The sequence below is a fragment of the Danio rerio genome, chromosome 4, assembly GCF_052040795.2.
Source record: "Danio rerio strain M-AB ecotype USA chromosome 4, GRCz13ab, whole genome shotgun sequence".
Lineage (NCBI taxonomy): Eukaryota > Metazoa > Chordata > Actinopteri > Cypriniformes > Danionidae > Danio > Danio rerio.
Genome location: NC_141024.2, coordinates 43,397,219 through 43,419,211, shown reverse-complemented (window position 1 = coordinate 43,419,211; position 21,993 = coordinate 43,397,219). Strand labels below are relative to the sequence as shown.

Below are 21,993 nucleotides of genomic sequence, written 5' to 3'. Positions count from 1 at the left end.
TGCTCCAGTAGAGCCGCGCGCGCCTGTGGAAGGCCTGCCCACCCGTCGCTAGAAGAGTCTGTTCTGACGCCGAAAACTACTCGAAGGTCCCCCCTCAAAGCGGTTTGACCAGGTGAAGGAACATGCAAAGAGAGCCCCCGGTGGCTTTTGTCCGCCAAGCGAGTGTGCCCTGTGGAATGTCAGAATTTTATTTTTACCGGCCTGCCGCTGTTACTGACGGAACGAATGCAGACCGTGTGAAAGGTCATCATTTTATCTGCCATTAAGTAAGCGAACGCTTCTGCTCGGATCAGAGGTAACTTTGTTTCAAGAACTGCAATCTTTTGCAGACGTCTGTGGCCTTTTGGGCAGAGGGACGGTTCTAAACCAATCTGAACCACAGGCAATTTCGCAGCCAGCCGTCGGTGGTTTCCCGTCCCAGGAATGTAAGGTGCTTGCAGCGGGAGGTTGTTTCGTTAGCGCTTCCGCTTTCGTCAGTGAAGTTCTTTTGCGGAACGTTTGTAGATCCCCTCGTCTTCTTCAAGCTATGTCGTTTGAGCACTGTGCTGATAGGCTGACGTGAGAAAACAGGACACAAAACATACAAGGCAAGAGTGCAAAGCACGGAGCTCTAGGCAAAGGCGGTCCGAACCGCAGCAAAGCAGGAGGTCGACATGTCCAAATAGACCAAATCAGAAACTAAGCAGAGAAAAACGGCATCTGTAGAGAAAGAAAACAGATGGAGGAAAAGAAAGAAAGAACAGGAGGATCCCCTCCCCTCCCCCCATAGAGGGTCTGTTATCCCCAGGTCGAGTGCGTCCGGTGGAATCCATGTGTTGGCAGCCCCAACTGATGACAAAACACAAAGCAAGCATCTGGAGGAAGCTCAAACTCTTCATGCGTTGCCACAGTTACTAGCGAGTGGTTTGCAGGCACAGGCACGTCTGCTGCAAGTACAGCGCCGTCAGGAGACAGGGGTTGCTGGCCCATTCCCCATGCTCGGTGGCTGGGCATCACCGCCCTGGAGTACGGCCGATAGAAAACGGCGGCTGCCATTTGCGCCGCCCGGCAACTCATACTTACCTGGCAGGGGAGATACCATGATCAAGAAGGTGGTTCACCCAGGGCGAGGCTTGGCCATTGCACTCCGGCCACGCTGACCCCTGCGAATTCCCCAAATGTGGGAATCTGGACTGCATAATTTCTGGTAGTGGGGGACTGCGTTCGCGCTCTCCCCTGAGCACAGTGGTTTAAGACAGAGCTCAGGCGGTAGCGTCGGACCCGGCTGGAGCCAAGTGGTGCTCGCTGCAGAGCCATTTGAGGAGAGCTGAGCTCCAGCGAGGGGGAGCTTAAGCTTGAGCTCCACCTTTTTTGCACTTCTTCTACGAGGGATGTCACTGGGGGTAGGGTTAGGGGTGGGGTTGGTGTACGCATTAAAACAGCTTACAGGAGGAGGAGCGACAGCTCATGCTCCCCCTCGCTGGAGCTCAGCTCTCCTCGAATGGCTCTGCAGCGAGCACCCCCTCGCTGGAGCGGCGCTTCCCTCTCTTCCTCGTCCTCTGCCAAGCCTCTTTTGCTCCAGTAGAGCCGCGCGCGCCTGTGGAAGGCCTGCCCACCCGTCGCTAGAAGAGTCTGTTCTGACGCCGAAAACTACTCGAAGGTCCCCCCTCAAAGCGGTTTGACCAGGTGAAGGAACACGCAAAGAGAGCCCCCGGTGGCTTTTGTCCGCCAAGCGAGTGTGCCCTGTGGAATGTCAGAATTTTATTTTTACCGGCCTGCCGCTGTTACTGACGGAACGAATGCAGACCGTGTGAAAGGTCATCATTTTATCTGCCATTAAGTAAGCGAACGCTTCTGCTCGGATCAGAGGTAACTTTGTTTCAAGAACTGCAATCTTTTGCAGACGTCTGTGGCCTTTTGGGCAGAGGGACGGTTCTAAACCAATCTGAACCACAGGCAATTTCGCAGCCAGCCGTCGGTGGTTTCCCGTCCCAGGAATGTAAGGTGCTTGCAGCGGGAGGTTGTTTCGTTAGCGCTTCCGCTTTCGTCAGTGAAGTTCTTTTGCGGAACGTTTGTAGATCCCCTCGTCTTCTTCAAGCTATGTCGTTTGAGCACTGTGCTGATAGGCTGACGTGAGAAAACAGGACACAAAACATACAAGGCAAGAGTGCAAAGCACGGAGCTCTAGGCAAAGGCGGTCCGAACCGCAGCAAAGCAGGAGGTCGACATGTCCAAATAGACCAAATCAGAAACTAAGCAGAGAAAAACAGCATCTGTAGAGAAAGAAAACAGATGGAGGAAAAGAAAGAAAGAACAGGAGGATCCCCTCCCCTCCCCCCATAGAGGGTCTGTTATCCCCAGGTCGAGTGCGTCCGGTGGAATCCATGTGTTGGCAGCCCCAACTGATGACAAAACACAAAGCAAGCATCTGGAGGAAGCTCAAACTCTTCATGCGTTGCCACAGTTACTAGCGAGTGGTTTGCAGGCACAGGCACGTCTGCTGCAAGTACAGCGCCGTCAGGAGACAGGGGTTGCTGGCCCATTCCCCATGCTCGGTGGCTGGGCATCACCGCCCTGGAGTACGGCCGATAGAAAACGGCGGCTGCCATTTGCGCCGCCCGGCAACTCATACTTACCTGGCAGGGGAGATACCATGATCAAGAAGGTGGTTCACCCAGGGCGAGGCTTGGCCATTGCACTCCGGCCACGCTGACCCCTGCGAATTCCCCAAATGTGGGAATCTGGACTGCATAATTTCTGGTAGTGGGGGACTGCGTTCGCGCTCTCCCCTGAGCACAGTGGTTCAAGACAGAGCTCAGGCGGTAGCGTCGGACCCGGCTGGAGCCAAGTGGTGCTCGCTGCAGAGCCATTTGAGGAGAGCTGAGCTCCAGCGAGGGGGAGCTTAAGCTTGAGCTCCACCTTTTTTGCACTTCTTCTACGAGTGATGTCACTGGGGGTAGGGTTAGGGGTGGGGTTGGTGTACGCATTAAAACAGCTTACAGGAGGAGGAGCGACAGCTCATGCTCCCCCTCGCTGGAGCTCAGCTCTCCTCGAATGGCTCTGCAGCGAGCACCCCCTCGCTGGAGCGGCGCTTCCCTCTCTTCCTCGTCCTCTGCCAAGCCTCTTTTGCTCCAGTAGAGCCGCGCGCGCCTGTGGAAGGCCTGCCCACCCGTCGCTAGAAGAGTCTGTTCTGACGCCGAAAACTACTCGAAGGTCCCCCCTCAAAGCGGTTTGACCAGGTGAAGGAACACGCAAAGAGAGCCCCCGGTGGCTTTTGTCCGCCAAGCGAGTGTGCCCTGTGGAATGTCAGAATTTTATTTTTACCGGCCTGCCGCTGTTACTGACGGAACGAATGCAGACCGTGTGAAAGGTCATCATTTTATCTGCCATTAAGTAAGCGAACGCTTCTGCTCGGATCAGAGGTAACTTTGTTTCAAGAACTGCAATCTTTTGCAGACGTCTGTGGCCTTTTGGGCAGAGGGACGGTTCTAAACCAATCTGAACCACAGGCAATTTCGCAGCCAGCCGTCGGTGGTTTCCCGTCCCAGGAATGTAAGGTGCTTGCAGCGGGAGGTTGTTTCGTTAGCGCTTCCGCTTTCGTCAGTGAAGTTCTTTTGCGGAACGTTTGTAGATCCCCTCGTCTTCTTCAAGCTATGTCGTTTGAGCACTGTGCTGATAGGCTGACGTGAGAAAACAGGACACAAAACATACAAGGCAAGAGTGCAAAGCACGGAGCTCTAGGCAAAGGCGGTCCGAACCGCAGCAAAGCAGGAGGTCGACATGTCCAAATAGACCAAATCAGAAACTAAGCAGAGAAAAACGGCATCTGTAGAGAAAGAAAACAGATGGAGGAAAAGAAAGAAAGAACAGGAGGATCCCCTCCCCTCCCCCCATAGAGGGTCTGTTATCCCCAGGTCGAGTGCGTCCGGTGGAATCCATGTGTTGGCAGCCCCAACTGATGACAAAACACAAAGCAAGCATCTGGAGGAAGCTCAAACTCTTCATGCGTTGCCACAGTTACTAGCGAGTGGTTTGCAGGCACAGGCACGTCTGCTGCAAGTACAGCGCCGTCAGGAGACAGGGGTTGCTGGCCCATTCCCCATGCTCGGTGGCTGGGCATCACCGCCCTGGAGTACGGCCGATAGAAAACGGCGGCTGCCATTTGCGCCGCCCGGCAACTCATACTTACCTGGCAGGGGAGATACCATGATCAAGAAGGTGGTTCACCCAGGGCGAGGCTTGGCCATTGCACTCCGGCCACGCTGACCCCTGCGAATTCCCCAAATGTGGGAATCTGGACTGCATAATTTCTGGTAGTGGGGGACTGCGTTCGCGCTCTCCCCTGAGCACAGTGGTTTAAGACAGAGCTCAGGCGGTAGCGTCGGACCCGGCTGGAGCCAAGTGGTGCTCGCTGCAGAGCCATTTGAGGAGAGCTGAGCTCCAGCGAGGGGGAGCTTAAGCTTGAGCTCCACCTTTTTTGCACTTCTTCTACGAGGGATGTCACTGGGGGTAGGGTTAGGGGTGGGGTTGGTGTACGCATTAAAACAGCTTACAGGAGGAGGAGCGACAGCTCATGCTCCCCCTCGCTGGAGCTCAGCTCTCCTCGAATGGCTCTGCAGCGAGCACCCCCTCGCTGGAGCGGCGCTTCCCTCTCTTCCTCGTCCTCTGCCAAGCCTCTTTTGCTCCAGTAGAGCCGCGCGCGCCTGTGGAAGGCCTGCCCACCCGTCGCTAGAAGAGTCTGTTCTGACGCCGAAAACTACTCGAAGGTCCCCCCTCAAAGCGGTTTGACCAGGTGAAGGAACACGCAAAGAGAGCCCCCGGTGGCTTTTGTCCGCCAAGCGAGTGTGCCCTGTGGAATGTCAGAATTTTATTTTTACCGGCCTGCCGCTGTTACTGACGGAACGAATGCAGACCGTGTGAAAGGTCATCATTTTATCTGCCATTAAGTAAGCGAACGCTTCTGCTCGGATCAGAGGTAACTTTGTTTCAAGAACTGCAATCTTTTGCAGACGTCTGTGGCCTTTTGGGCAGAGGGACGGTTCTAAACCAATCTGAACCACAGGCAATTTCGCAGCCAGCCGTCGGTGGTTTCCCGTCCCAGGAATGTAAGGTGCTTGCAGCGGGAGGTTGTTTCGTTAGCGCTTCCGCTTTCGTCAGTGAAGTTCTTTTGCGGAACGTTTGTAGATCCCCTCGTCTTCTTCAAGCTATGTCGTTTGAGCACTGTGCTGATAGGCTGACGTGAGAAAACAGGACACAAAACATACAAGGCAAGAGTGCAAAGCACGGAGCTCTAGGCAAAGGCGGTCCGAACCGCAGCAAAGCAGGAGGTCGACATGTCCAAATAGACCAAATCAGAAACTAAGCAGAGAAAAACGGCATCTGTAGAGAAAGAAAACAGATGGAGGAAAAGAAAGAAAGAACAGGAGGATCCCCTCCCCTCCCCCCATAGAGGGTCTGTTATCCCCAGGTCGAGTGCGTCCGGTGGAATCCATGTGTTGGCAGCCCCAACTGATGACAAAACACAAAGCAAGCATCTGGAGGAAGCTCAAACTCTTCATGCGTTGCCACAGTTACTAGCGAGTGGTTTGCAGGCACAGGCACGTCTGCTGCAAGTACAGCGCCGTCAGGAGACAGGGGTTGCTGGCCCATTCCCCATGCTCGGTGGCTGGGCATCACCGCCCTGGAGTACGGCCGATAGAAAACGGCGGCTGCCATTTGCGCCGCCCGGCAACTCATACTTACCTGGCAGGGGAGATACCATGATCAAGAAGGTGGTTCACCCAGGGCGAGGCTTGGCCATTGCACTCCGGCCACGCTGACCCCTGCGAATTCCCCAAATGTGGGAATCTGGACTGCATAATTTCTGGTAGTGGGGGACTGCGTTCGCGCTCTCCCCTGAGCACAGTGGTTCAAGACAGAGCTCAGGCGGTAGCGTCGGACCCGGCTGGAGCCAAGTGGTGCTCGCTGCAGAGCCATTTGAGGAGAGCTGAGCTCCAGCGAGGGGGAGCTTAAGCTTGAGCTCCACCTTTTTTGCACTTCTTCTACGAGTGATGTCACTGGGGGTAGGTTTAGGGGTGGGGTTGGTGTACGCATTAAAACAGCTTACAGGAGGAGGAGCGACAGCTCATGCTCCCCCTCGCTGGAGCTCAGCTCTCCTCGAATGGCTCTGCAGCGAGCACCCCCTCGCTGGAGCGGCGCTTCCCTCTCTTCCTCGTCCTCTGCCAAGCCTCTTTTGCTCCAGTAGAGCCGCGCGCGCCTGTGGAAGGCCTGCCCACCCGTCGCTAGAAGAGTCTGTTCTGACGCCGAAAACTACTCGAAGGTCCCCCCTCAAAGCGGTTTGACCAGGTGAAGGAACACGCAAAGAGAGCCCCCGGTGGCTTTTGTCCGCCAAGCGAGTGTGCCCTGTGGAATGTCAGAATTTTATTTTTACCGGCCTGCCGCTGTTACTGACGGAACGAATGCAGACCGTGTGAAAGGTCATCATTTTATCTGCCATTAAGTAAGCGAACGCTTCTGCTCGGATCAGAGGTAACTTTGTTTCAAGAACTGCAATCTTTTGCAGACGTCTGTGGCCTTTTGGGCAGAGGGACGGTTCTAAACCAATCTGAACCACAGGCAATTTCGCAGCCAGCCGTCGGTGGTTTCCCGTCCCAGGAATGTAAGGTGCTTGCAGCGGGAGGTTGTTTCGTTAGCGCTTCCACTTTCGTCAGTGAAGTTCTTTTGCGGAACGTTTGTAGATCCCCTCGTCTTCTTCAAGCTATGTCGTTTGAGCACTGTGCTGATAGGCTGACGTGAGAAAACAGGACACAAAACATACAAGGCAAGAGTGCAAAGCACGGAGCTCTAGGCAAAGGCGGTCCGAACCGCAGCAAAGCAGGAGGTCGACATGTCCAAATAGACCAAATCAGAAACTAAGCAGAGAAAAACGGCATCTGTAGAGAAAGAAAACAGATGGAGGAAAAGAAAGAAAGAACAGGAGGATCCCCTCCCCTCCCCCCATAGAGGGTCTGTTATCCCCAGGTCGAGTGCGTCCGGTGGAATCCATGTGTTGGCAGCCCCAACTGATGACAAAACACAAAGCAAGCATCTGGAGGAAGCTCAAACTCTTCATGCGTTGCCACAGTTACTAGCGAGTGGTTTGCAGGCACAGGCACGTCTGCTGCAAGTACAGCGCCGTCAGGAGACAGGGGTTGCTGGCCCATTCCCCATGCTCGGTGGCTGGGCATCACCGCCCTGGAGTACGGCCGATAGAAAACGGCGGCTGCCATTTGCGCCGCCCGGCAACTCATACTTACCTGGCAGGGGAGATACCATGATCAAGAAGGTGGTTCACCCAGGGCGAGGCTTGGCCATTGCACTCCGGCCACGCTGACCCCTGCGAATTCCCCAAATGTGGGAATCTGGACTGCATAATTTCTGGTAGTGGGGGACTGCGTTCGCGCTCTCCCCTGAGCACAGTGGTTCAAGACAGAGCTCAGGCGGTAGCGTCGGACCCGGCTGGAGCCAAGTGGTGCTCGCTGCAGAGCCATTTGAGGAGAGCTGAGCTCCAGCGAGGGGGAGCTTAAGCTTGAGCTCCACCTTTTTTGCACTTCTTCTACGAGTGATGTCACTGGGGGTAGGGTTAGGGGTGGGGTTGGTGTACGCATTAAAACAGCTTACAGGAGGAGGAGCGACAGCTCATGCTCCCCCTCGCTGGAGCTCAGCTCTCCTCGAATGGCTCTGCAGCGAGCACCCCCTCGCTGGAGCGGCGCTTCCCTCTCTTCCTCGTCCTCTGCCAAGCCTCTTTTGCTCCAGTAGAGCCGCGCGCGCCTGTGGAAGGCCTGCCCACCCGTCGCTAGAAGAGTCTGTTCTGACGCCGAAAACTACTCGAAGGTCCCCCCTCAAAGCGGTTTGACCAGGTGAAGGAACACGCAAAGAGAGCCCCCGGTGGCTTTTGTCCGCCAAGCGAGTGTGCCCTGTGGAATGTCAGAATTTTATTTTTACCGGCCTGCCGCTGTTACTGACGGAACGAATGCAGACCGTGTGAAAGGTCATCATTTTATCTGCCATTAAGTAAGCGAACGCTTCTGCTCGGATCAGAGGTAACTTTGTTTCAAGAACTGCAATCTTTTGCAGACGTCTGTGGCCTTTTGGGCAGAGGGACGGTTCTAAACCAATCTGAACCACAGGCAATTTCGCAGCCAGCCGTCGGTGGTTTCCCGTCCCAGGAATGTAAGGTGCTTGCAGCGGGAGGTTGTTTCGTTAGCGCTTCCGCTTTCGTCAGTGAAGTTCTTTTGCGGAACGTTTGTAGATCCCCTCGTCTTCTTCAAGCTATGTCGTTTGAGCACTGTGCTGATAGGCTGACGTGAGAAAACAGGACACAAAACATACAAGGCAAGAGTGCAAAGCACGGAGCTCTAGGCAAAGGCGGTCCGAACCGCAGCAAAGCAGGAGGTCGACATGTCCAAATAGACCAAATCAGAAACTAAGCAGAGAAAAACGGCATCTGTAGAGAAAGAAAACAGATGGAGGAAAAGAAAGAAAGAACAGGAGGATCCCCTCCCCTCCCCCCATAGAGGGTCTGTTATCCCCAGGTCGAGTGCGTCCGGTGGAATCCATGTGTTGGCAGCCCCAACTGATGACAAAACACAAAGCAAGCATCTGGAGGAAGCTCAAACTCTTCATGCGTTGCCACAGTTACTAGCGAGTGGTTTGCAGGCACAGGCACGTCTGCTGCAAGTACAGCGCCGTCAGGAGACAGGGGTTGCTGGCCCATTCCCCATGCTCGGTGGCTGGGCATCACCGCCCTGGAGTACGGCCGATAGAAAACGGCGGCTGCCATTTGCGCCGCCCGGCAACTCATACTTACCTGGCAGGGGAGATACCATGATCAAGAAGGTGGTTCACCCAGGGCGAGGCTTGGCCATTGCACTCTGGCCACGCTGACCCCTGCAAATTCCCCAAATGTGGGAATCTGGACTGCATAATTTCTGGTAGTGGGGGACTGCGTTCGCGCTCTCCCCTGAGCACAGTGGTTCAAGACAGAGTTCTGGCGGTAGCGTCGGACCCGGCTGGAGCCAAGTGGTGCTCGCTGCAGAGCCATTTGAGGAGAGCTGAGCTCCAGCGAGGGGGAGCTTAAGCTTGAGCTCCACCTTTTTTGCACTTCTTCTACGAGTGATGTCACTGGGGGTAGGGTTAGGGGCGGGGTTGGTGTACGCATTAAAACAGCTTACAGGAGGAGGAGCGACAGCTCATGCTCCCCCTCGCTGGAGCTCAGCTCTCCTCAAATGGCTCTGCAGCGAGCACCCTCTCGCTGGAGCGGCGCTTCCCTCTCTTCCTCGTCCTTTGCCAAGCCTCTTTTGCTCCAGTAGAGCCGCGCGCGCCTGTGGAAGGCCTGCCCACCCGTCGCTAGAAGAGCCCGTTCTGACGCCGAAAACTACTCGAAAGGTCCCCCCTCAAAGCGGTTTGACCAGGTGAAGGAACACGCAAAGAGAGCCCCCGGTGGCTTTTGTCCGCCAAGCGAGTGTGCCCTGTGGAATGTCAGAATTTTATTTTTACCGGCCTGCCGCTGTTACTGACGGAACGAATGCAGACCGTGTGAAAGGTCATCATTTTATCTGCCATTAAGTAAGCGAACGCTTCGGCTCGGATCAGAGGTAACTTTGTTTCAAGAACTGCAATCTTTTGCAGACGTCTGTGGCGTTTTGGGCAGAGGGACGGTTCTAAACCAATCTGAACCAGAGGCAATTTCGCAGCCAGCCGTCGGTGGTTTCCCGTCCCAGGAATGTAAGGTGCTTGCAGCGGGAGGTTGTTTCGTTAGCGCTTCCGCTTCCGTCAGTGAAGTTCTTTTGCGGAACGTTTGTAGATCCCGTCGTCTTCTTCAAGCTATGTCGTTTGAGCACTGTGCTGATAGGCTGACCTAAGAAAACAGGACACAAAACATACAAGGCAAGAGTGCAAAGCACGGAGCTCTAGGCAAAGGCGGTCCGAACCGCAGCAAAGCAGGAGGTCGACATGTCCAAATAGACCAAATCAGAAACTAAGCAGAGAAAAACGGCATCTGTAGAGAAAGAAAACAGATGGAGGAAAAGAAAGAAAGAACAGGAGGATCCCCTCCCCTCCCCCCATAGAGGGTCTGTTATCCCCAGATCGAGTGCGTCCGGTGGAATCCATGTGTTGGCAGCCCCAACTGATGACAAAACACAGAGCAAGCATCTGGAGGAAGCTCAAACTCTTCATGCGTTGCCACAGTTACTAGCGAGTGGTTTGCAGGCACGTCTGCTGCAAGTACAGCGCCGTCAGGAGACAGGGGTTGCTGGCCCATTCCCCATGCTCGGTGGCTGGGCATCACCGCCCTGGAGTACGGCCGATAGAAAACGGCGGCTGCCATTTGCGCCGCCCGGCAACTCATACTTACCTGGCAGGGGAGATACCATGATCAAGAAGGTGGTTCACCCAGGGCGAGGCTTGGCCATTGCACTCCGGCCACGCTGACCCCTGCGAATTCCCCAAATGTGGGAATCTGGACTGCATAATTTCTGGTAGTGGGGGACTGCGTTCGCGCTCTCCCCTGAGCACAGTGGTTCAAGACAGAGTTCAGGCGGTAGCGTCGGACCCGGCTGGAGCCAAGTGGTGCTCGCTGCAGAGCCATTTGAGGAGAGCTGAGCTCCAGCGAGGGGGAGCTTAAGCTTGAGCTCCACCTTTTTTGCACTTCTTCTACGAGTGATGTCACTGGGGGTAGGGTTAGGGGCGGGGTTGGTGTACGCATTAAAACAGCTTACAGGAGGAGGAGCGACAGCTCATGCTCCCCCTCGCTGGAGCTCAGCTCTCCTCAAATGGCTCTGCAGCGAGCACCCTCTCGCTGGAGCGGCGCTTCCCTCTCTTCCTCGTCCTTTGCCAAGCCTCTTTTGCTCCAGTAGAGCCGCGCGCGCCTGTGGAAGGCCTGCCCACCCGTCGCTAGAAGAGCCCGTTCTGACGCCGAAAACTACTCGAAAGGTCCCCCCTCAAAGCGGTTTGACCAGGTGAAGGAACACGCAAAGAGAGCCCCCGGTGGCTTTTGTCCGCCAAGCGAGTGTGCCCTGTGGAATGTCAGAATTTTATTTTTACCGGCCTGCCGCTGTTACTGACGGAACGAATGCAGACCGTGTGAAAGGTCATCATTTTATCTGCCATTAAGTAAGCGAACGCTTCGGCTCGGATCAGAGGTAACTTTGTTTCAAGAACTGCAATCTTTTGCAGACGTCTGTGGCGTTTTGGGCAGAGGGACGGTTCTAAACCAATCTGAACCAGAGGCAATTTCGCAGCCAGCCGTCGGTGGTTTCCCGTCCCAGGAATGTAAGGTGCTTGCAGCGGGAGGTTGTTTCGTTAGCGCTTCCGCTTCCGTCAGTGAAGTTCTTTTGCGGAACGTTTGTAGATCCCGTCGTCTTCTTCAAGCTATGTCGTTTGAGCACTGTGCTGATAGGCTGACCTAAGAAAACAGGACACAAAACATACAAGGCAAGAGTGCAAAGCACGGAGCTCTAGGCAAAGGCGGTCCGAACCGCAGCAAAGCAGGAGGTCGACATGTCCAAATAGACCAAATCAGAAACTAAGCAGAGAAAAACGGCATCTGTAGAGAAAGAAAACAGATGGAGGAAAAGAAAGAAAGAACAGGAGGATCCCCTCCCCTCCCCCCATAGAGGGTCTGTTATCCCCAGATCGAGTGCGTCCGGTGGAATCCATGTGTTGGCAGCCCCAACTGATGACAAAACACAGAGCAAGCATCTGGAGGAAGCTCAAACTCTTCATGCGTTGCCACAGTTACTAGCGAGTGGTTTGCAGGCACAGGCACGTCTGCTGCAAGTACAGCGCCGTCAGGAGACAGGGGTTGCTGGCCCATTCCCCATGCTCGGTGGCTGGGCATCACCGCCCTGGAGTACGGCCGATAGAAAACGGCAGCTGCCATTTGCGCCGCCCGGCAACTCATACTTACCTGGCAGGGGAGATACCATGATCAAGAAGGTGGTTCACCCAGGGCGAGGCTTGGCCATTGCACTCCGGCCACGCTGACCCCTGCGAATTCCCCAAATGTGGGAATCTGGACTGCATAATTTCTGGTAGTGGGGGACTGCGTTCGCGCTCTCCCCTGAGCACAGTGGTTCAAGACAGAGTTCAGGCGGTAGCGTCGGACCCGGCTGGAGCCAAGTGGTGCTCGCTGCAGAGCCATTTGAGGAGAGCTGAGCTCCAGCGAGGGGGAGCTTAAGCTTGAGCTCCACCTTTTTTGCACTTCTTCTACGAGTGATGTCACTGGGGGTAGGGTTAGGGGCGGGGTTGGTGTACGCATTAAAACAGCTTACAGGAGGAGGAGCGACAGCTCATGCTCCCCCTCGCTGGAGCTCAGCTCTCCTCAAATGGCTCTGCAGCGAGCACCCTCTCGCTGGAGCGGCGCTTCCCTCTCTTCCTCGTCCTTTGCCAAGCCTCTTTTGCTCCAGTAGAGCCGCGCGCGCCTGTGGAAGGCCTGCCCACCCGTCGCTAGAAGAGCCCGTTCTGACGCCGAAAACTACTCGAAAGGTCCCCCCTCAAAGCGGTTTGACCAGGTGAAGGAACACGCAAAGAGAGCCCCCGGTGGCTTTTGTCCGCCAAGCGAGTGTGCCCTGTGGAATGTCAGAATTTTATTTTTACCGGCCTGCCGCTGTTACTGACGGAACGAATGCAGACCGTGTGAAAGGTCATCATTTTATCTGCCATTAAGTAAGCGAACGCTTCGGCTCGGATCAGAGGTAACTTTGTTTCAAGAACTGCAATCTTTTGCAGACGTCTGTGGCGTTTTGGGCAGAGGGACGGTTCTAAACCAATCTGAACCAGAGGCAATTTCGCAGCCAGCCGTCGGTGGTTTCCCGTCCCAGGAATGTAAGGTGCTTGCAGCGGGAGGTTGTTTCGTTAGCGCTTCCGCTTCCGTCAGTGAAGTTCTTTTGCGGAACGTTTGTAGATCCCGTCGTCTTCTTCAAGCTATGTCGTTTGAGCACTGTGCTGATAGGCTGACCTAAGAAAACAGGACACAAAACATACAAGGCAAGAGTGCAAAGCACGGAGCTCTAGGCAAAGGCGGTCCGAACCGCAGCAAAGCAGGAGGTCGACATGTCCAAATAGACCAAATCAGAAACTAAGCAGAGAAAAACGGCATCTGTAGAGAAAGAAAACAGATGGAGGAAAAGAAAGAAAGAACAGGAGGATCCCCTCCCCTCCCCCCATAGAGGGTCTGTTATCCCCAGATCGAGTGCGTCCGGTGGAATCCATGTGTTGGCAGCCCCAACTGATGACAAAACACAGAGCAAGCATCTGGAGGAAGCTCAAACTCTTCATGCGTTGCCACAGTTACTAGCGAGTGGTTTGCAGGCACGTCTGCTGCAAGTACAGCGCCGTCAGGAGACAGGGGTTGCTGGCCCATTCCCCATGCTCGGTGGCTGGGCATCACCGCCCTGGAGTACGGCCGATAGAAAACGGCGGCTGCCATTTGCGCCGCCCGGCAACTCATACTTACCTGGCAGGGGAGATACCATGATCAAGAAGGTGGTTCACCCAGGGCGAGGCTTGGCCATTGCACTCCGGCCACGCTGACCCCTGCGAATTCCCCAAATGTGGGAATCTGGACTGCATAATTTCTGGTAGTGGGGGACTGCGTTCGCGCTCTCCCCTGAGCACAGTGGTTCAAGACAGAGTTCAGGCGGTAGCGTCAGACCCGGCTGGAGCCAAGTGGTGCTCGCTGCAGAGCCATTTGAGGAGAGCTGAGCTCCAGCGAGGGGGAGCTTAAGCTTGAGCTCCACCTTTTTTGCACTTCTTCTACGAGTGATGTCACTGGGGGTAGGGTTAGGGGCGGGGTTGGTGTACGCATTAAAACAGCTTACAGGAGGAGGAGCGACAGCTCATGCTCCCCCTCGCTGGAGCTCAGCTCTCCTCAAATGGCTCTGCAGCGAGCACCCTCTCGCTGGAGCGGCGCTTCCCTCTCTTCCTCGTCCTTTGCCAAGCCTCTTTTGCTCCAGTAGAGCCGCGCGCGCCTGTGGAAGGCCTGCCCACCCGTCGCTAGAAGAGCCCGTTCTGACGCCGAAAACTACTCGAAAGGTCCCCCCTCAAAGCGGTTTGACCAGGTGAAGGAACACGCAAAGAGAGCCCCCGGTGGCTTTTGTCCGCCAAGCGAGTGTGCCCTGTGGAATGTCAGAATTTTATTTTTACCGGCCTGCCGCTGTTACTGACGGAACGAATGCAGACCGTGTGAAAGGTCATCATTTTATCTGCCATTAAGTAAGCGAACGCTTCGGCTCGGATCAGAGGTAACTTTGTTTCAAGAACTGCAATCTTTTGCAGACGTCTGTGGCGTTTTGGGCAGAGGGACGGTTCTAAACCAATCTGAACCAGAGGCAATTTCGCAGCCAGCCGTCGGTGGTTTCCCGTCCCAGGAATGTAAGGTGCTTGCAGCGGGAGGTTGTTTCGTTAGCGCTTCCGCTTCCGTCAGTGAAGTTCTTTTGCGGAACGTTTGTAGATCCCGTCGTCTTCTTCAAGCTATGTCGTTTGAGCACTGTGCTGATAGGCTGACCTAAGAAAACAGGACACAAAACATACAAGGCAAGAGTGCAAAGCACGGAGCTCTAGGCAAAGGCGGTCCGAACCGCAGCAAAGCAGGAGGTCGACATGTCCAAATAGACCAAATCAGAAACTAAGCAGAGAAAAACGGCATCTGTAGAGAAAGAAAACAGATGGAGGAAAAGAAAGAAAGAACAGGAGGATCCCCTCCCCTCCCCCCATAGAGGGTCTGTTATCCCCAGATCGAGTGCGTCCGGTGGAATCCATGTGTTGGCAGCCCCAACTGATGACAAAACACAGAGCAAGCATCTGGAGGAAGCTCAAACTCTTCATGCGTTGCCACAGTTACTAGCGAGTGGTTTGCAGGCACAGGCACGTCTGCTGCAAGTACAGCGCCGTCAGGAGACAGGGGTTGCTGGCCCATTCCCCATGCTCGGTGGCTGGGCATCACCGCCCTGGAGTACGGCCGATAGAAAACGGCAGCTGCCATTTGCGCCGCCCGGCAACTCATACTTACCTGGCAGGGGAGATACCATGATCAAGAAGGTGGTTCACCCAGGGCGAGGCTTGGCCATTGCACTCCGGCCACGCTGACCCCTGCGAATTCCCCAAATGTGGGAATCTGGACTGCATAATTTCTGGTAGTGGGGGACTGCGTTCGCGCTCTCCCCTGAGCACAGTGGTTCAAGACAGAGTTCAGGCGGTAGCGTCGGACCCGGCTGGAGCCAAGTGGTGCTCGCTGCAGAGCCATTTGAGGAGAGCTGAGCTCCAGCGAGGGGGAGCTTAAGCTTGAGCTCCACCTTTTTTGCACTTCTTCTACGAGTGATGTCACTGGGGGTAGGGTTAGGGGCGGGGTTGGTGTACGCATTAAAACAGCTTACAGGAGGAGGAGCGACAGCTCATGCTCCCCCTCGCTGGAGCTCAGCTCTCCTCAAATGGCTCTGCAGCGAGCACCCTCTCGCTGGAGCGGCGCTTCCCTCTCTTCCTCGTCCTTTGCCAAGCCTCTTTTGCTCCAGTAGAGCCGCGCGCGCCTGTGGAAGGCCTGCCCACCCGTCGCTAGAAGAGCCCGTTCTGACGCCGAAAACTACTCGAAAGGTCCCCCCTCAAAGCGGTTTGACCAGGTGAAGGAACACGCAAAGAGAGCCCCCGGTGGCTTTTGTCCGCCAAGCGAGTGTGCCCTGTGGAATGTCAGAATTTTATTTTTACCGGCCTGCCGCTGTTACTGACGGAACGAATGCAGACCGTGTGAAAGGTCATCATTTTATCTGCCATTAAGTAAGCGAACGCTTCGGCTCGGATCAGAGGTAACTTTGTTTCAAGAACTGCAATCTTTTGCAGACGTCTGTGGCGTTTTGGGCAGAGGGACGGTTCTAAACCAATCTGAACCAGAGGCAATTTCGCAGCCAGCCGTCGGTGGTTTCCCGTCCCAGGAATGTAAGGTGCTTGCAGCGGGAGGTTGTTTCGTTAGCGCTTCCGCTTCCGTCAGTGAAGTTCTTTTGCGGAACGTTTGTAGATCCCGTCGTCTTCTTCAAGCTATGTCGTTTGAGCACTGTGCTGATAGGCTGACCTAAGAAAACAGGACACAAAACATACAAGGCAAGAGTGCAAAGCACGGAGCTCTAGGCAAAGGCGGTCCGAACCGCAGCAAAGCAGGAGGTCGACATGTCCAAATAGACCAAATCAGAAACTAAGCAGAGAAAAACGGCATCTGTAGAGAAAGAAAACAGATGGAGGAAAAGAAAGAAAGAACAGGAGGATCCCCTCCCCTCCCCCCATAGAGGGTCTGTTATCCCCAGATCGAGTGCGTCCGGTGGAATCCATGTGTTGGCAGCCCCAACTGATGACAAAACACAGAGCAAGCATCTGGAGGAAGCTCAAACTCTTCATGCGTTGCCACAGTTACTAGCGAGTGGTTTGCAGGCACAGGCACGTCTGCTGCAAGTACAGCGCCGTCAGGAGACAGGGGTTGCTGGCCCATTCCCCATGCTCGGTGGCTGGGCATCACCGCCCTGGAGTACGGCCGATAGAAAACGGCAGCTGCCATTTGCGCCGCCCGGCAACTCATACTTACCTGGCAGGGGAGATACCATGATCAAGAAGGTGGTTCACCCAGGGCGAGGCTTGGCCATTGCACTCCGGCCACGCTGATCCCTGCGAATTCCCCAAATGTGGGAATCTGGACTGCATAATTTCTGGTAGTGGGGGACTGCGTTCGCGCTCTCCCCTGAGCACAGTGGTTCAAGACAGAGTTCAGGCGGTAGCGTCGGACCCGGCTGGAGCCAAGTGGTGCTCGCTGCAGAGCCATTTGAGGAGAGCTGAGCTCCAGCGAGGGGGAGCTTAAGCTTGAGCTCCACCTTTTTTGCACTTCTTCTACGAGTGATGTCACTGGGGGTAGGGTTAGGGGCGGGGTTGGTGTACGCATTAAAACAGCTTACAGGAGGAGGAGCGACAGCTCATGCTCCCCCTCGCTGGAGCTCAGCTCTCCTCAAATGGCTCTGCAGCGAGCACCCTCTCGCTGGAGCGGCGCTTCCCTCTCTTCCTCGTCCTTTGCCAAGCCTCTTTTGCTCCAGTAGAGCCGCGCGCGCCTGTGGAAGGCCTGCCCACCCGTCGCTAGAAGAGCCCGTTCTGACGCCGAAAACTACTCGAAAGGTCCCCCCTCAAAGCGGTTTGACCAGGTGAAGGAACACGCAAAGAGAGCCCCCGGTGGCTTTTGTCCGCCAAGCGAGTGTGCCCTGTGGAATGTCAGAATTTTATTTTTACCGGCCTGCCGCTGTTACTGACGGAACGAATGCAGACCGTGTGAAAGGTCATCATTTTATCTGCCATTAAGTAAGCGAACGCTTCGGCTCGGATCAGAGGTAACTTTGTTTCAAGAACTGCAATCTTTTGCAGACGTCTGTGGCGTTTTGGGCAGAGGGACGGTTCTAAACCAATCTGAACCAGAGGCAATTTCGCAGCCAGCCGTCGGTGGTTTCCCGTCCCAGGAATGTAAGGTGCTTGCAGCGGGAGGTTGTTTCGTTAGCGCTTCCGCTTCCGTCAGTGAAGTTCTTTTGCGGAACGTTTGTAGATCCCGTCGTCTTCTTCAAGCTATGTCGTTTGAGCACTGTGCTGATAGGCTGACCTAAGAAAACAGGACACAAAACATACAAGGCAAGAGTGCAAAGCACGGAGCTCTAGGCAAAGGCGGTCCGAACCGCAGCAAAGCAGGAGGTCGACATGTCCAAATAGACCAAATCAGAAACTAAGCAGAGAAAAACGGCATCTGTAGAGAAAGAAAACAGATGGAGGAAAAGAAAGAAAGAACAGGAGGATCCCCTCCCCTCCCCCCATAGAGGGTCTGTTATCCCCAGATCGAGTGCGTCCGGTGGAATCCATGTGTTGGCAGCCCCAACTGATGACAAAACACAGAGCAAGCATCTGGAGGAAGCTCAAACTCTTCATGCGTTGCCACAGTTACTAGCGAGTGGTTTGCAGGCACAGGCACGTCTGCTGCAAGTACAGCGCCGTCAGGAGACAGGGGTTGCTGGCCCATTCCCCATGCTCGGTGGCTGGGCATCACCGCCCTGGAGTACGGCCGATAGAAAACGGCAGCTGCCATTTGCGCCGCCCGGCAACTCATACTTACCTGGCAGGGGAGATACCATGATCAAGAAGGTGGTTCACCCAGGGCGAGGCTTGGCCATTGCACTCCGGCCACGCTGACCCCTGCGAATTCCCCAAATGTGGGAATCTGGACTGCATAATTTCTGGTAGTGGGGGACTGCGTTCGCGCTCTCCCCTGAGCACAGTGGTTCAAGACAGAGTTCAGGCGGTAGCGTCGGACCCGGCTGGAGCCAAGTGGTGCTCGCTGCAGAGCCATTTGAGGAGAGCTGAGCTCCAGCGAGGGGGAGCTTAAGCTTGAGCTCCACCTTTTTTGCACTTCTTCTACGAGTGATGTCACTGGGGGTAGGGTTAGGGGCGGGGTTGGTGTACGCATTAAAACAGCTTACAGGAGGAGGAGCGACAGCTCATGCTCCCCCTCGCTGGAGCTCAGCTCTCCTCAAATGGCTCTGCAGCGAGCACCCTCTCGCTGGAGCGGCGCTTCCCTCTCTTCCTCGTCCTTTGCCAAGCCTCTTTTGCTCCAGTAGAGCCGCGCGCGCCTGTGGAAGGCCTGCCCACCCGTCGCTAGAAGAGCCCGTTCTGACGCCGAAAACTACTCGAAAGGTCCCCCCTCAAAGCGGTTTGACCAGGTGAAGGAACACGCAAAGAGAGCCCCCGGTGGCTTTTGTCCGCCAAGCGAGTGTGCCCTGTGGAATGTCAGAATTTTATTTTTACCGGCCTGCCGCTGTTACTGACGGAACGAATGCAGACCGTGTGAAAGGTCATCATTTTATCTGCCATTAAGTAAGCGAACGCTTCGGCTCGGATCAGAGGTAACTTTGTTTCAAGAACTGCAATCTTTTGCAGACGTCTGTGGCGTTTTGGGCAGAGGGACGGTTCTAAACCAATCTGAACCAGAGGCAATTTCGCAGCCAGCCGTCGGTGGTTTCCCGTCCCAGGAATGTAAGGTGCTTGCAGCGGGAGGTTGTTTCGTTAGCGCTTCCGCTTCCGTCAGTGAAGTTCTTTTGCGGAACGTTTGTAGATCCCGTCGTCTTCTTCAAGCTATGTCGTTTGAGCACTGTGCTGATAGGCTGACCTAAGAAAACAGGACACAAAACATACAAGGCAAGAGTGCAAAGCACGGAGCTCTAGGCAAAGGCGGTCCGAACCGCAGCAAAGCAGGAGGTCGACATGTCCAAATAGACCAAATCAGAAACTAAGCAGAGAAAAACGGCATCTGTAGAGAAAGAAAACAGATGGAGGAAAAGAAAGAAAGAACAGGAGGATCCCCTCCCCTCCCCCCATAGAGGGTCTGTTATCCCCAGATCGAGTGCGTCCGGTGGAATCCATGTGTTGGCAGCCCCAACTGATGACAAAACACAGAGCAAGCATCTGGAGGAAGCTCAAACTCTTCATGCGTTGCCACAGTTACTAGCGAGTGGTTTGCAGGCACAGGCACGTCTGCTGCAAGTACAGCGCCGTCAGGAGACAGGGGTTGCTGGCCCATTCCCCATGCTCGGTGGCTGGGCATCACCGCCCTGGAGTACGGCCGATAGAAAACGGCAGCTGCCATTTGCGCCGCCCGGCAACTCATACTTACCTGGCAGGGGAGATACCATGATCAAGAAGGTGGTTCACCCAGGGCGAGGCTTGGCCATTGCACTCCGGCCACGCTGACCCCTGCGAATTCCCCAAATGTGGGAATCTGGACTACATAATTTCTGGTAGTGGGGGACTGCGTTCGCGCTCTCCCCTGAGCACAGTGGTTCAAGACAGAGTTCAGGCGGTAGCGTCGGACCCGGCTGGAGCCAAGTGGTGCTCGCTGCAGAGCCATTTGAGGAGAGCTGAGCTCCAGCGAGGGGGAGCTTAAGCTTGAGCTCCACCTTTTTTGCACTTCTTCTACGAGTGATGTCACTGGGGGTAGGGTTAGGGGCGGGGTTGGTGTACGCATTAAAACAGCTTACAGGAGGAGGAGCGACAGCTCATGCTCCCCCTCGCTGGAGCTCAGCTCTCCTCAAATGGCTCTGCAGCGAGCACCCTCTCGCTGGAGCGGCGCTTCCCTCTCTTCCTCGTCCTTTGCCAAGCCTCTTTTGCTCCAGTAGAGCCGCGCGCGCCTGTGGAAGGCCTGCCCACCCGTCGCTAGAAGAGCCCGTTCTGACGCCGAAAACTACTCGAAAGGTCCCCCCTCAAAGCGGTTTGACCAGGTGAAGGAACACGCAAAGAGAGCCCCCGGTGGCTTTTGTCCGCCAAGCGAGTGTGCCCTGTGGAATGTCAGAATTTTATTTTTACCGGCCTGCCGCTGTTACTGACGGAACGAATGCAGACCGTGTGAAAGGTCATCATTTTATCTGCCATTAAGTAAGCGAACGCTTCTGCTCGGATCAGAGGTAACTTTGTTTCAAGAACTGCAATCTTTTGCAGACGTCTGTGGCCTTTTGGGCAGAGGGACGGTTCTAAACCAATCTGAACCACAGGCAATTTCGCAGCCAGCCGTCGGTGGTTTCCCGTCCCAGGAATGTAAGGTGCTTGCAGCGGGAGGTTGTTTCGTTAGCGCTTCCGCCTTCGTCAGTGAAGTTCTTTTGCGGAACGTTTGTAGATCCCGTCGTCTTCTTCAAGCTATGTCGTTTGAGCACTGTGCTGATAGGCTGACGTGAGAAAACAGGACACAAAACATACAAGGCAAGAGTGCAAAGCACGGAGCTCTAGGCAAAGGCGGTCCGAACCGCAGCAAAGCAGGAGGTCGACATGTCCAAATAGACCAAATCAGAAACTAAGCAGAGAAAAACGGCATCTGTAGAGAAAGAAAACAGATGGAGGAAAAGAAAGAAAGAACAGGAGGATCCCCTCCCCTCCCCCCATAGAGGGTCTGTTATCCCCAGGTCGAGTGCGTCCGGTGGAATCCATGTGTTGGCAGCCCCAACTGATGACAAAACACAAAGCAAGCATCTGGAGGAAGCTCAAACTCTTCATGCGTTGCCACAGTTACTAGCGAGTGGTTTGCAGGCACAGGCACGTCTGCTGCAAGTACAGCGCCGTCAGGAGACAGGGGTTGCTGGCCCATTCCCCATGCTCGTTGGCTGGGCATCACCGCCCTGGAGTACGGCCGATAGAAAACGGCGGCTGCCATTTGCGCCGCCCGGCAACTCATACTTACCTGGCAGGGGAGATACCATGATCAAGAAGGTGGTTCACCCAGGGCGAGGCTTGGCCATTGCACTCCGGCCACGCTGACCCCTGCGAATTCCCCAAATGTGGGAATCTGGACTGCATAATTTCTGGTAGTGGGGGACTGCGTTCGCGCTCTCCCCTGAGCACAGTGGTTCAAGACAGAGCTCAGGCGGTAGCGTCGGACCCGGCTGGAGCCAAGTGGTGCTCGCTGCAGAGCCATTTGAGGAGAGCTGAGCTCCAGCGAGGGGGAGCTTAAGCTTGAGCTCCACCTTTTTTGCACTTCTTCTACGAGTGATGTCACTGGGGGTAGGGTTAGGGGTGGGGTTGGTGTACGCATTAAAACAGCTTACAGGAGGAGGAGCGACAGCTCATGCTCCCCCTCGCTGGAGCTCAGCTCTCCTCGAATGGCTCTGCAGCGAGCACCCCCTCGCTGGAGCGGCGCTTCCCTCTCTTCCTCGTCCTCTGCCAAGCCTCTTTTGCTCCAGTAGAGCCGCGCGCGCCTGTGGAAGGCCTGCCCACCCGTCGCTAGAAGAGTCTGTTCTGACGCCGAAAACTACTCGAAGGTCCCCCCTCAAAGCGGTTTGACCAGGTGAAGGAACATGCAAAGAGAGCCCCCGGTGGCTTTTGTCCGCCAAGCGAGTGTGCCCTGTGGAATGTCAGAATTTTATTTTTACCGGCCTGCCGCTGTTACTGACGGAACGAATGCAGACCGTGTGAAAGGTCATCATTTTA

General features: G+C 55.2%; 1 protein-coding gene, 1 long non-coding RNA gene and 14 other non-coding genes across 16 annotated transcripts in view; all 16 read left to right on the top strand.

Annotated features, from left to right (window-relative positions):
* LOC101886199 (uncharacterized) overlaps nt 1-21,993 on the top strand; it is an 883,799-nt gene that overhangs the window by 76,266 nt on the left and 785,540 nt on the right. The gene's annotated exons all lie outside the window — the stretch shown is intronic.
* Nucleotides 1-21,993, top strand: part of LOC148680967 (uncharacterized) — a 663,035-nt gene that overhangs the window by 126,619 nt on the left and 514,423 nt on the right. The window lies entirely within an intron of this gene.
* Nucleotides 1,055-1,218, top strand: LOC148681054 (U1 spliceosomal RNA). Its single transcript, XR_015944189.1, has one exon. It is a non-coding gene; the product is annotated as a U1 spliceosomal RNA (small nuclear RNA).
* LOC148681053 (U1 spliceosomal RNA) lies at nt 2,608-2,771 on the top strand. Its single transcript, XR_015944178.1, has one exon. It is a non-coding gene; the product is annotated as a U1 spliceosomal RNA (small nuclear RNA).
* On the top strand, nt 4,161-4,324 carry LOC148681052 (U1 spliceosomal RNA). Its single transcript, XR_015944167.1, has one exon. It is a non-coding gene; the product is annotated as a U1 spliceosomal RNA (small nuclear RNA).
* Nucleotides 5,714-5,877, top strand: LOC148681051 (U1 spliceosomal RNA). The gene has a single exon (XR_015944156.1). It is a non-coding gene; the product is annotated as a U1 spliceosomal RNA (small nuclear RNA).
* Nucleotides 7,267-7,430, top strand: LOC148681050 (U1 spliceosomal RNA). The gene has a single exon (XR_015944145.1). It is a non-coding gene; the product is annotated as a U1 spliceosomal RNA (small nuclear RNA).
* Nucleotides 8,820-8,983, top strand: LOC148681049 (U1 spliceosomal RNA). The gene has a single exon (XR_015944105.1). It is a non-coding gene; the product is annotated as a U1 spliceosomal RNA (small nuclear RNA).
* Nucleotides 10,368-10,531, top strand: LOC148681048 (U1 spliceosomal RNA). Its single transcript, XR_015944134.1, has one exon. It is a non-coding gene; the product is annotated as a U1 spliceosomal RNA (small nuclear RNA).
* Nucleotides 11,922-12,085, top strand: LOC148681047 (U1 spliceosomal RNA). The gene has a single exon (XR_015944129.1). It is a non-coding gene; the product is annotated as a U1 spliceosomal RNA (small nuclear RNA).
* Nucleotides 13,470-13,633, top strand: LOC148681046 (U1 spliceosomal RNA). Its single transcript, XR_015944128.1, has one exon. It is a non-coding gene; the product is annotated as a U1 spliceosomal RNA (small nuclear RNA).
* LOC148681045 (U1 spliceosomal RNA) lies at nt 15,024-15,187 on the top strand. The gene has a single exon (XR_015944126.1). It is a non-coding gene; the product is annotated as a U1 spliceosomal RNA (small nuclear RNA).
* Nucleotides 16,578-16,741, top strand: LOC148681044 (U1 spliceosomal RNA). Its single transcript, XR_015944311.1, has one exon. It is a non-coding gene; the product is annotated as a U1 spliceosomal RNA (small nuclear RNA).
* Nucleotides 18,132-18,295, top strand: LOC148681043 (U1 spliceosomal RNA). The gene has a single exon (XR_015944122.1). It is a non-coding gene; the product is annotated as a U1 spliceosomal RNA (small nuclear RNA).
* On the top strand, nt 19,686-19,849 carry LOC148681042 (U1 spliceosomal RNA). Its single transcript, XR_015944360.1, has one exon. It is a non-coding gene; the product is annotated as a U1 spliceosomal RNA (small nuclear RNA).
* LOC148681041 (U1 spliceosomal RNA) lies at nt 21,240-21,403 on the top strand. Its single transcript, XR_015944120.1, has one exon. It is a non-coding gene; the product is annotated as a U1 spliceosomal RNA (small nuclear RNA).